The sequence below is a fragment of the Pelodiscus sinensis genome, chromosome 2 (assembly GCF_052426305.1).
Source record: "Pelodiscus sinensis isolate ZL-2025 chromosome 2, ASM5242630v1, whole genome shotgun sequence".
NCBI classification, from domain to species: Eukaryota; Metazoa; Chordata; order Testudines; family Trionychidae; genus Pelodiscus; species Pelodiscus sinensis.
Window position 1 is genome coordinate 14,039,158 of NC_143053.1, and position 12,938 is coordinate 14,052,095.

At 43.5% G+C, this 12,938-nt stretch overlaps 1 protein-coding gene across 2 annotated transcripts in view; it reads left to right on the forward strand.

The window, feature by feature from the left end:
- ZFAT (zinc finger and AT-hook domain containing) overlaps positions 1 to 12,938 on the forward strand; it is a 254,589-nt gene that overhangs the window by 18,659 nt on the left and 222,992 nt on the right. For both annotated transcript variants that reach the window (XM_075920086.2, XM_075920084.2), the window contains one exon: positions 3,047 to 3,120. The gene's annotated coding sequence lies outside the window, so the exon portion shown is untranslated. The remainder of the gene's footprint in view (positions 1 to 3,046; positions 3,121 to 12,938) is intronic.

Consider the following 12,938-nt stretch of genomic DNA (forward strand, 5'->3'; position numbering starts at 1 on the left):
TTCTGTGTCCAGGGAAACGTTTGTTGTTCTTCTTTTTTTGGCGGAAGAGCAAACATGCTCTTTTGGCAACCCCTGTATTCCTTGTTCCACGAGGAATAAGGGGGCTTCTGAAAGAAGGGGTTTTTCTGACATTTGGCCCAGTCTAGACAGGCCAAATGTTGCAAAAACCTCTTCCTACAGAAGAATCGAAAAAAACAGCAGTGTAGCCGTACCCTGACAGCGTATAAGTGCTGGGGATAGCAAGTGATGGAGAGGAGGAGAACAGGGAGGGCAGGGCTTCAAGGAAAGAGTGGAGTCTTGGGGGAAGGATGGGGTAGACCTTGGCTTGTTCTGACACTTAAAAAGTGATCTTGTGCTTAAAAAGGTTGGAGACCACTGTGTTAGGGTATAAGATTAACCGATGAGCCTAGGCTAATCAGCTAACCTTTGTGGTTACATGCAGGGTACCCCTCCCCCAATAGAGGCAACAGTGCAAGGTGGGAGCCAGTGCTTGCAGCTTTTAAATGGGCTTCCTGCAAGCACCAGCTCCCCTTCTCCCCCCCCCCCCGCCCCCCCGGCAGCAGCGCCAGAGGGAGGGGTGGGGAAGGCGAGAGCCGGTACACACATAGGGCCACCTTCCTGCCACTGTGTGTAAATGTGTAACTGCTGAAATGCATTTTTAACATCCCTACTAAGTAGCACGTGTGTTCTTATCTGCTAACCCTTGTTTTTAATTTCTTGTGGTTTAAAAGTATACTGGAATCTGGAAATTGAACTTTGAGGAAAAATAGCAAGTATAGGTCTAAGTCTGTAGTTAATTTTTAAATAGAGGGCTCTTATGTATGTTGCTGTAGAATGAGGGTTTTTCCCCCGTAGAATAATGCTTTGCATACTGTGTATGCCATTAGTTTTTATAATGATTGTAATTCACATGGCACAAACATTTTCCAGTTTGTAAATTATTCTGTTTGTATACACCCAAGAATTCTGAAAATTTATCTTTCCTTAGAAACACTGACATAAAACAGCAATAAGCAGAAGTTTTACATATATTACTTCATGAAAGAGTAGCATTAGTAGTTTATAAGCCAATTTTGCTTGTTTTAAAATTAATTATGGGCACGATTATTTTGCAAGCAATCTGAACTCAGCAGGTTCAGGTATGTGACGCCTTAGTGTTGTTTTTCAAACAATATTAAAATGTGTACCTCAAATTTGTAAATATTAATTACAAATATTAGTGACAATTTACTTTTACAGAATTGTGAGAACTACATTTTCTTATTGAACACTCAGAAGGATCATCTTTTAGTAGCTACTATCAATAGGGAAATTGTTCCAAATAGTTTGTGTTTTGTTAGGCTAGCGCAGCGGTCTCCAACCTTTTTACACCCAAGATCACTTTTTAAGTCTCAGAACAGGCGAAGATCTACTGCCCCGCCCCTTCCTTGAAGCCCCGCCTACATTACATGAGGAAATCTAATGTAAATGTACTGCGCAGGTGCGCAGTTCAGAGAGGGCTCAAGAGCTACTCTTGGAGCCCCTGAGATCTACCGGTAGATCGCGATCTACTGGTTGGTGACCACGGGGCTAGCGGAAGAGCTATCCTACTCTCTCACTAAAAGATTATTCTTTCTGGATGCATCTGGTGTCTTTAGTATGAAGACCTGGGATAACTGCTTAAACCGGACCTTTTGCATCAGTTTCAAAATACTGAAGGAGTTAGTGAAACACACACTCTACTCCGATTTTATATGGCTTTGTAAAGATGTATTTCTTAATAGAGATTGTGATGAGCATATTCATTTGTAACAGTGGTAATTAAAAAATTACGACAAATAAGGTACTGTAAATGGGAGAGAATTGCTCCAGTTAAAGAATTCTCACTCTGCTCCAATTCAGATTGCAGGTATATAATTGCATTACAGCGATTAGCTGAAATAGGAATCAATAGTGACTATAACATCTGTGTTCCAACTAGTGAAAAGACACACGTTACAGAAGTGACAGATCTGCGTGAAGCAAAATGAGTTTCTAACACGGGATGGTGCCTCTTAAACTAAATACTGTATGCTACAATTCTTTCCATCATATATTGAGATTTCTTTAAAAAATGAAATAAAACCATTACATATTAAATCAAAGCAATTATTCTCATAGCTGTAACTTCCCCTGTGAACTTGTAGAGTCTGAGCTTCTTCCACTTGTAAACTGGAAAATTGAGAGGATAATTTTTTTGTTTTTTTTTCCTCCTGAAACAGACTTGTTAAAATGGTTGTAGCTCTTTTTAAAAAGATTTTGTATGTCCTTGGATATACTTTTAAAACACAAATATTATTCTGGCTAACATTTTAAAGTGCATGTTATGATTCTTTAGCTGGAAGCTGTTTGGGGTGTGAAGGAATGTGTCCATGAAATGCATAATAGAATAGGCCCTTGTCTTTGGGCCCTTTAGGCACTACTGCAGTACAAATAATTTTAAAAAATCCCATTTTGTTGATGTTTGCAGAAGGACGTGCTGCATTAAACCAGATGCTGATACTTCCCTGATTATATTAATTTGCATAATGTTTTGAATACGGAAAAGTAGAAGTCAGTGAAAAATGCTATTTTTTTTTTCATTGGGATCAGGACAAGAAGCAATAACCTTAAATTACAACATGGAAGGTTTAGGTTGAAAGTTAGGAGAAACGTTCTAGCTGTCAGGGTGGTTAAGCACTGTAATTGTCTAGGGAGGTTGTAGAATCACTGGAGATTTTTAAAAGCAGGTTAGACACACCTGTCAGGGATGATTTTAGATGGTGCTTGGTCTTGCCATGAGTTCAGGGGACTGGACTTGAAGACCTTTTGAGGTTCCATCCAGTTCTAGTGTTCTGTGATTCTATAAGTGTTAGGACCCTATAGTCCTAACTTCTCCCAAGTTTGTGTGTAGCCTACACTAGGCTATTATACTGCACCTGCTAGTGATTTGCTTCATAGTTTTACAGCAGAATGGGCTAGCTGCTCATATCAGCAACCAGTCAGTGGACTATAAATAATCACCAATTTCTCACATTATATTCTTAAGGGAGGAAAGTGTCCCAAATGTGGCCTGGTTTCAAAGTCTCTGCAGAAGTTTGTTTGCACACACTGCATTTTAAGGTAAGTGAAAGTTTCTCAAAGACCAGTACATTTGCTTGCTTCTCCTAGTCTCAATATTTGTGCCTCCTCTAGTGATTTCTTCCATCTTCTAGTGCTTAGCGAGGGTCACAATCAGTCCTCAGGGATAGCTTTTTAGTTCTTATTTTAAAGAAACAGTTGTGGCAGTTTTCTGTTTTAAGAGAGGAAGGGGAAGGCTGAGAGTACAAATCAAAAGAAATCAAAATCTTCAATATAGAGTGGAGATACCTTGTTCTGACCTAGTAATGCAGGAGTGGGCAATAATTTTTATTGAAGGTCCATGCCAAGAATTTGGTTAGTGGTCACTGGCTGTACTTTTTCTACAATGTTAATAGAGGGGGATGCAGGTTTGGTTATGGGATGAAGGTTTGGTTACTGAAGGAATGTTGGTGTAGGGAATTGGGGATGCTGGGTCTGGGAGGGAGTTTGGATACAGAAGGGAGTTGTGACCTGGAGCGGGAGTGCAGGAGGGAGTTGTGACCAAGGCAAGAGGGTTCAAGTGCAGGAGGAGGTGGGGTGCCAGGTGTAGGCTCTGGCAGGGAGCTGCTTATGGGAGGCAGGTCCAAGCCAATGGCCCAACGGACCCCTTGGGCAAGCTTTCTGGCTGCTACAGCCCCACACTCCCAAGTCAAAGCAGCTGGCTTCTGGGGCCAGCATCTGTGACTCTGTGGTGTGCCCTGTGGAGGGCAGGGGACAGTGAGTCTCCACATGCTGCATGCACCCACAAGCACGGCCCAGCTCTGAGGATTGTGCTGGGGACAGAGGCATGCCACACACACATCCAGGTTCCAGCAGCTGTCCACTTTGAGTGGCATGTGGGGTCGCAGCAGGCAGAGGGAGCCTGCTAGAGAGTCCCATTGGACTGCGACAGGATGGATCCAAATATTTGGTGGTCTCCCAGGACATATTTTGTCGTCCTCTGTGGTAATGTCACCATTATCATGGATTGTTATTTGGGATAACATCTGGTTAAGTCTTTCAAGGATCCAGTCAAATTAAACAATGTGCTTCTATCAGAATTAGAATGTCCCCTTCCCCTCCCACCTTATGGGAGCTACGAGTGAATACCCAGAATTAGATGCAGAATCTTTCTATCCATTGGCTCCACATGAACACAGTCTCCCCTATCCTGTCATGCTGTAGGTGCAAGGTTGGGATCAATAGTGATGCCTACTTAAAATCGAAGGACAGCAGATATTCCTCAGCTGACAAATGTCCAGTAATTAAGCTTGAGGGAGAAATTAAATATTACTTGTAATGGAGGCATCCACTGGCCATCCCTGTGTGTTCAACATTTCCTCATAATCCTAAGTAGATACTACACTTAATTTTTATTTTACTTTTTGTAATGTAGTTAATATTTCTACTATGTTAATGTAATTTCAACCATAGGGATCCCTTTTCTAGCCTCCTAGTATCATGCTGCAATTTTCCAGTTAGAAAAAATCTCGAATTTAAAAGCAAAACCTAAAATACAGCTTACACTGATGTGAACCTAAACTAGCACTAATATCCAAAAGAGTTGGTCTTCATTCAGAGAAACAAAGCATTCTGATAAGGAAATTAAAAAAAAAAATCCACAGACTAGATAAAGCATCACTTTGAATTTTAGCGCTTTAAATTGAGGGATGGGAACTCTGAGTTGAATTTAGCATTATGAAAAATTAGTTCATTATTTATTGTATGTTCATGATGATGGTAGATGCATTTTGCACCACTTTAAAACAAATGAATTAACCTTTCCCCCACATCATGGATGTTTTTAGGCTCATCAGTTTTCTATCATCTTTGATGTCCACAAATATGATATTGTTGTTTCTGAATGATAGTTAGAAGTGATAACTCGGGTTAGATTTTGTGAACCTTTTTAAATATCTGTAGATCTTTCCAGTTTACAATTAATGAAAGCTCTAGAGAAATAATCTAATCATGATGGAGAGATTGACTAGCCAGTATAATTCATTTGTTCAATTCCAAAACATGTAGAAGTTATTTCTCTCAATCACGCTATTTACAAAGCTCACCTGTATCTTTCGAAAGAGGGGTGTAGTTTAGATATACCCTTCCAATGCTGGAGACAGATCTTATGAAATACAGTGTAAGTTTTTACTATCAAACCTGACTTGTCCTGCCTCTAAAATCAGTAATAGGTGGAGCCGTGGCTTCACCCTCTGTCATGTGCCAGATAGCTGCTCAGTTGGCATGCAGGGGGATTTAAACTGCTGTACTAGATTACTTTACTCATCTTGTTGATTACCCTCTTCCCTCCCTCCCTGGTTCTTCTCTCCCCAAAACAAGGAGTGGAGAAGACAGGAAGTGTTTCTTTTCTGTTCTGGCCTTACTCAGGACAGATAGCAAAATTGTGCCCTTAAACACCATTCATATGTACAAAGATGCAAAGGCAAAGAGTTGGCTGGGTTGAAGCCTCTTCAAAACTTCAGTCTCTGTAAGCAGACCTGCAGCAGAACCAGTCTTGGGGCATCCTAAATGAGTGCAGCTGGCCTGTAGTAATGTACCTAATTGGCTATACTGTGACTTGTTAAGAGGAGGTCTGGTGACTCTAAGTCCAGCAGTAGTTCGGTGCCTGCTCATAGCATTCACCCATGGCTGTGATAGAACTGAGGTGAGGCAGAAGCTGATACTTGGCTCCGATTCCTGGATTCTGACTATAGCGCTGACTTCTGACTCCTGGCTACTGACTTCACCCCAGCCACTTGCCTCCGAATATATCAGGAACCTAGGCTTTCTGCTGGATTATATAATATTTTTTTTGCCTTCTATATCTGTTCTTTAGTTCTTCTTAGTGTCAGTTCTAAAACTTTGTTTTCCTCTGACAGTTTTTGTTGTTGTCTGTCTTCACTTCAGTAATCCTAGCCTCATCTCCTAGCTTGATTGTGTTCTTAACTTCTTATTAATCCCTTTAATAACACATGGAAAATACCAGACTCTCTTGTCTCCCCCTCATCTCTCCTGAGTAGACAATATTAGGTTCAGTAGATTCTAGGCCAAGTACAGATAGGGTCAGGGATAGAGGAACCTAAATCAATCCTTGACTGTTTACATTCTTCTCTTCCAACAAACCTATGGCTTCTCCTAGAATCTTTTTCTGATTAAACATTCAGATAACATTATTGGAACCTGCTAGTGTCCCCATGCTCAATAATTCATCTCAGCTTGGGGTTATATCCTTTATTGTTTGCATACAAAATTTTGTAGTTCATATGTGCACTAGTATGTAGGGGCAAACCAAAGCCTTAGCCCAGTTGGTGAGCTCTGCTTGTGGTGATCGCTGGTGTGCACAGCGAAAGAACTCAGTGCAGGATGAGGGGCTAACAGTTGTTTAGACAAATTCCTGAATATGTTCTATTTTGTATCTTTTTACTTAGTATGTAAATATGCCCTGCTGTGTACACATGTGACAGTATCATTCATGTATCTGGAGCATTATATAGTTAAACACTGCACAGTCTGAGACAATAATGGACTAAGCACTGTATTAGAAGCCACAGCTCTTGAAATCTGCTCCTGGTTCTGACAGATTCTTTGGCCTCAGTCAATTTTTGCAGGTTCGGTAAACAGAGGCAGAAGTTTGCGGCCTGTCTGTTTTTTGTGCTATGTTTTGATGCAGTAAAACATCTTTTTAAGTATTTCTGTATACTACCTTAAAATGTGGGTGATGAATAAATAATCCTTTTTGTGTCAAAGGCGTTTATGCTCTCTAAGGGCTAAGCCCATAAACAAGTTTGAGGCTTTTAAAAAGAAGTTGCAGTTTATCCAAGAGCAAATATAGTCTGAAGAATTTTAAGTGATGTCCATCCCTAATTTTTCATGCTTGGATACTTCAAACAGCTTGATAGATTTTATCAAACATTCCACACCAGACAAGTCATATTTAGGCTAGAAATAATTATAAGAAACTGAAATTTAACGGATTTTTTCTCCAAAAGTCAGTGCTGGTAAATAAGGACTTATGATATATAAAAAAATGTTTTTCAACCATAACTGCAGTGTCAAGATAATTGATTCAAGTCTGAGTTCTTGCGTTAACTAACATTTTATGGAAGATAATTGAATATTTGCATTATGTTCCCATGAAGAAATTTATTTATTATGAGAACATGGAAATTCTTAAAATTGGGAAGAGGGTGCTAGTAGAACATAACAGTTCCACTTTTCATGCTGATTACCAAACTGCGTGTGGCTTGCTGTGTCTCTGTTCTCTGTAAAGTTCCTAACAGTTTTTAAACTTTTTTCCTACTACAGCTTTTACCATCTCTGAGCATTTACTTCATAACTATAATGTCCTCTAAATTGTTCCAAAATTTTTAGCTGCTCAAGAGAATTTTTAAATGCCTCAGAAGAGAAACCCTTACTGAAGGTGTACAAAATTACTTAAACCCCTTGCCCTGGCTTTTAGCAGCTTAATTTATTGTAGTGCATGGTTTACAAAGCCCCGTTTGTTCCTTTAAAAAAGGTGACCAGTGACTGTTGCACCATATAGCAATACAGGCAGTCCCCGGGTTACGTACAAGATAGGGACTGGAGGTTTGTTCTTAAGTTGAATCTGTATGTAAGTCGGAACTGTATGTAAGCCACTCCTGAAACTGACCGCCAGTTCTGACTTACATACAGAATCAACTTAAGAACCCCAAGCGTCCCCAAGTCAGCTGCTGCTGAAACTGATCAGCAGCTGATTCCAGGAAGCCCGAGGCAGAGCAACTCTGCCTCGGGCTTCCTGTAGTCAGCGCTGGTCAGTTTCAGCAGCGGCTAAATCAGGATGCCTGGGGCAGAGCAGCTGGGGTGCTGCTGGGTTGGTCCAGTAGCACCCAGAGTGGCGCTGCAGGACCAACCGGCAGCGCCCCAGCTGCTCTGCCACAGGAGTCCAGAGAAAAGCCTAGTCTGCTGGGGGGGAGGAGGGGAGCGTACTAGCTGCGCCCCCCCCCCCCCCCCCAGCAGACCAGGAAGACGCGGGCGGTGGACCGAGACGCACCGCGGTCCCGCCGCCTGGGTCCTCAGAGGCTTTGCTCCCCGTCTCCCTGGTCTGCTTGAGACCAGCAGACCAGGGAGACGGGGAGCAAAGCCTCTGAGGACCCCCCCCCCCCACCCGCGGCTTTGCAAAGTCTGGGGAAGCCGGCAGCGGAGCAGCCCAGGCGGCCTGGGCTGCCTCACTGCCCGAGCCCCCCCGCGGCTTCCCGGAGGCTTTGCAAAGCCGCGGGGGGGGGGGGGGGAGGGAAGGGGGACTCGGGTAGCAGCTTTGCTCCGCGTCTTCCTGGCCTGCAGATCAGGGAGACACGGAGCAGCTTTTCTCGCCCGGAGTACACGGGCAGCGGGACCGCGAGGTCCCGCAGTCCGTGTACTCCGGGGCAGCCCCGTTCGTAACTGCGGATCCGACATAAGTCGGATCTGCGTAAGTCGGGGACTGCCTGTATTCCTTTAATTTTTTTATATTCCATTCCTTTTGCTTTTAGTCTAATATCTACTTTGTAGATGAACTTCAAAAACAATGTTTCAGTTTTTGTGAAAAGTGCTAACTTTCTCTCCTGATTAGTAAGTTTGAGTCGCATTTAATTTAAGTTCATGTAATCTTTCTGGGTTTTAGCAATCAGACTTCTTTCATGTTTTTGCTTACATAAGACTTCTGGTGTTCAGCTATTTGACTCCTTTTGAAAGACCTTGTCTGTGGCAACAAAGTAATAAATTGACTCTTTGTAGTTCTGTGTAATAGCAGTTATCTTTCAAATCACTAGCTGGATATAATGATCATGCTTAATTCAGGAGCTATTGTTTCTTCAGTATAGAAAGTGATTTTTTTTCAAACATACATGATATAACAAATTAAGCTCTCCTGCTGCACTAATTAATAATTTTAATGTTGACCACGTTCATTTTAGCTTCAGTTCTGCACATAGTGGTCAATATACCTGTTACTGAATTTAGAGTTGGAATAAATTATAGGTCATGATTGAAGGTGCATTGAAAAAAACTGTTTGAAGAAACTTGCACTTTGCTAGATATTACAGAACTCTTTAAATTGGTGATGTTCTATCATGAATTCATCTTCATTAGCATGAATTAATCGAGAGTATTTAAAGTAGAACAAAATATGCCCAGAGATAAGAGCTCTAGTACGAAAAAAGTTCAAGAACTCCTAGAACCTAGATTGCTTTATAGAGAAAGGAGAGGCTACAAACCACATGCTGGGTAGTTAGGTAGTAAGCATGAAAAGTAAATAAAAGTAAAATCATTATGTTCTATTAGGCTCTTCCCAATTTTAAGAATTTCTATGTTCTTCTAACTATGGGATCACAATGCAAATATTCAATTATCTTTCATAAATTATTAGTCAACTGAAATAAAGTAAAATAAGATAACTGAACTCTGACTATACATGCAGTCCCCGGGTTACGTACAAGACAGGGACTGTAGGTTTGTTCTTAAGTTGAATTTGTATGTAAGTCGGAACTGCTACATATTGTAGGGGAAACTCTAGCCAAACATTTCTCCAGAGCTCAGTTTTATTCTCCCACACCTCACTTCCCTCAGACCTTTATTCTCAAGCTGAGGTGTCTGCTGCGAAAAGCCGCTCCGCGTCTCCCTGGTCTGATGGAGGGGGCGCTAGCTTTGCATCTCCCTGGTCTGCTGGGGGGAAGCAGCTAGTGCGGGGTTGCCCCTATAAGTAGGGATCCGATGTAAGTCGGATCCATGTAACCCGGGGACTGCCTGTACTCTGGATTAATAGTCAATTGTCTGTTGCTCACTTGGGGAGGGTATCAAATGCATGTTTCCTAATTCATAAGTAAAGTGAGTGCTTCTCGATAAAAACTTTGGTAGTTTTCTATTGTAGTCAAGATAAAGTACAGGCTCTTTTTCTTGGGGGAGTCAGGGGAAGTGTTACACTTAAGCAATACAACATTTGTTTGCACTCTTAACTCCTTTCACAGTGTTCACAATACTTAGCGACAAAGACACAATTTAGCTTCTATATCAGAATAGTGTCCATACTTAGAATTATCATTTGGTCTTAAGAGTCTACAGATTCAAAATGGTAGAGCATAGCTATTGAAGAAAGTCAGAACATGCTGCCTACTCATATTCAAAATTGTGTACGAAAAAAAATTGTCCAGCGTGAATTTTCACAAAGCTTTAATGCTTAAGTACCACACTGGCATGTAACTTTACTCGAGGACAGACCATTCAATTTGTTTCACACACCATTCCATTGATATTTTTTAAGTCAAACTCTTGCTTAGGATTGACCATTTTAATATGCTCAATACATTTTTTTGGTTGATGTTGAATTTGATAAAATTGCCTGGTGATATGGTGGGGGGTGGTACTGGGAGAAACTGTCATGACATTGTAATAACCTTTTTTTTTCTCTCTCCTTTAGAAATAAGAGTTAAAGTAGAATGTTGTAAAAAATGGTTCACTGCAACTTAATGGTCAGCAGCCTAATTAGTCAAATACCATGTGCTTACCTTTGCATGAAATAACCCATTTCTTTCCAATTTAGAATTGGACCTTGTGATTCTAGAACAACTGAAGGAGCTTTTTCTTGTAAATGACCACTGGCTTTTTAACTATTTAACTCAAAAACAATGAAGGTCAGCATGGTATCCATAACAACTGCATGTAGTTTCCTCGTTAATCCTGGTTTAGCTGTGGAACAGCTAGAATCACCTACTGCTAAAATACTAATTGTCATTTTCACAATGAAAGCTTTTTATGTAAATAGAATGTGATTGTGTTTCAGTAACTGAGACACCTTAAATGTGTATGTGATGGATTGGATCACAGAAATCCACTTGAGGTTGTTGCCTGATGTGTTTGATCAAGTTACTGACACATGCTTTCCTGCCCCTGGAACTCCCCACCATCCTGTCCTGCTGGTCCAGAAGCCCTGGTCTCCCCCAGCCAAAGCAGAGTTGGGGTTATAGCTTTTATCTGCAGAGCAACACAGACCATGAACCAGTTCAGCTCTGTGAGGACTCTGCTATAAGGCCATTGGTAGCACCCAAGAACCCAATTCTTAAAAGGGACCAAAATCCCAAATCAGTTTTTACCTTGTGTAAAAGTTTTACACATAGAAAGCTCATAAAATGTTTTCCGCCTTTATCAGTGAAAGAGAGAGATGCATAGTGGTTTCCCTCCCTTTCCTCCATAACAATTATTTGCATTCGGCTTGTTATAAACAAGTGTTTTCATTAAGTACAGGCAGTCCCCGTCTTACGCGGATCCGACTTACGTCGGATCCGCACTTACGAACGGAGCTTTCTCGCCCCGGAAGTCGGGGTGAGAAAGCCCCGTTCGTAAGCTGCTCCGGTGCCCCTGGTCTGCTGGAGACCGTCTCCAGCAGACCAGGGGCACCGGGCGGGTTCCCGCGCTTCTGAGGCTTTGCCAGAGCAAAGCCTCGGAAGCGCGGGAACCGCTGCTGCTGCCACTTGGGTGCCGGTGCCTGTGGTCTGCTGGGGACCGTCCCCAGCAGACCACAGGCACCGGGACCCAAGCGGCAGCAGCGGGCAGGTTCCTGCGCTTCTGAGGCTTTGCCAGAGCAAAGCCTCAGAAGCGCGGGAACCCCCGCTGCTGCCACATGAGACCCGGTGCCTGTGGTCTGCTGGGGACGGTCCCCAGCAGACCACAGGCACCCGGACTGAAGCCGCAGCCGCGGGGGGGTCGCGCGCCTCTGAGGCTTTGCCAGAGCAAAGCCTCAGAGGCGCGGGGAACCGCCGCTGCTGCCGCTTCAGTCAAAGCGGCAGCAGCGGCGGTTCCCCGCGCCTCTGAGGCTTTGCTCTGGCAAAGCCTCTGAGGCGCGGGACCCCCCCGCGGCTGCGGCTTCAGTCCGGGTGCCTGTGGTCTGCTGGGGACCGTCCCCAGCAGACCACAGGCACCCTGACTGAAGCCGCAGCCGCGGGGGGTCCCGTGCCTCAGAGGCTTTGCCAGAGCAAAGCCTCAGAGGCGCGGCACCCCGCTGCCGCTGCGGCTCTGCTCCCCGTGTCCCTGGTCTGCTGGGGGGGGGGGGCGCAGCTAGTGTGCTCCCCCCTCCCCAGCAGACCAGGCTTTTGTTTCGGACTCTGGGGCAGAGCAGCTGGGGCGCTGCCGATTGGTCCTGCAGCGCCCGTGGGCACTACTGGACCAACCCGGCAGCACCCCAGCTGCTCTGCCCCAGGTCCTGATTCAGCCGCTGCTGGTCAGTTTCAGCAGCGGCTGAATCAGAACGTCTGGGGCAGAGCAGATGGGGTGCTGCTGGGTTGGTCCAGTAGCACCCCAGCTGCTCTGCCCCAGGCGTCCCCAAGTCAGCTTCTGCTGAAACTGACCAGCGCTGACTACAGGAAGCCCCAGGCAGAGTTGCTCTGCCCTGGGCTTCCTGGAATCAGCTGCTGATCAGTTTCAGCAGCAGCTGACTTGAGGACGCCTGGGGTTCTTAAGTTGATTCTGTATGTAAGTCAGAACTGGCGGTCAGTTTCAGCAGTGTCTGAATCTGGACGCCAGTTCCGACTTACATACAGATTCAACTTAAGAACAAACCTACAGTCCCTATCTTGTACGTAACCCGGGGACTGCCTGTATAAAAAGTAGATTTTAAGTGGTTGTAATGGAAACAGACAAATCAAAATAATTTACTAAGCCCAAATAAACGGACTATGTCAGAATCAGGTTCAACATTCCATATCAACATTTTTTAGTTACAAATAAACAAAAGATGATAGCTAATTTTAACTAAATAACTTGTTATATGCAAATCCTTACCCTAAACAATTGCTATTTCTCAGATAAAATGCTCCAAGTCAGAGTTGATTTTT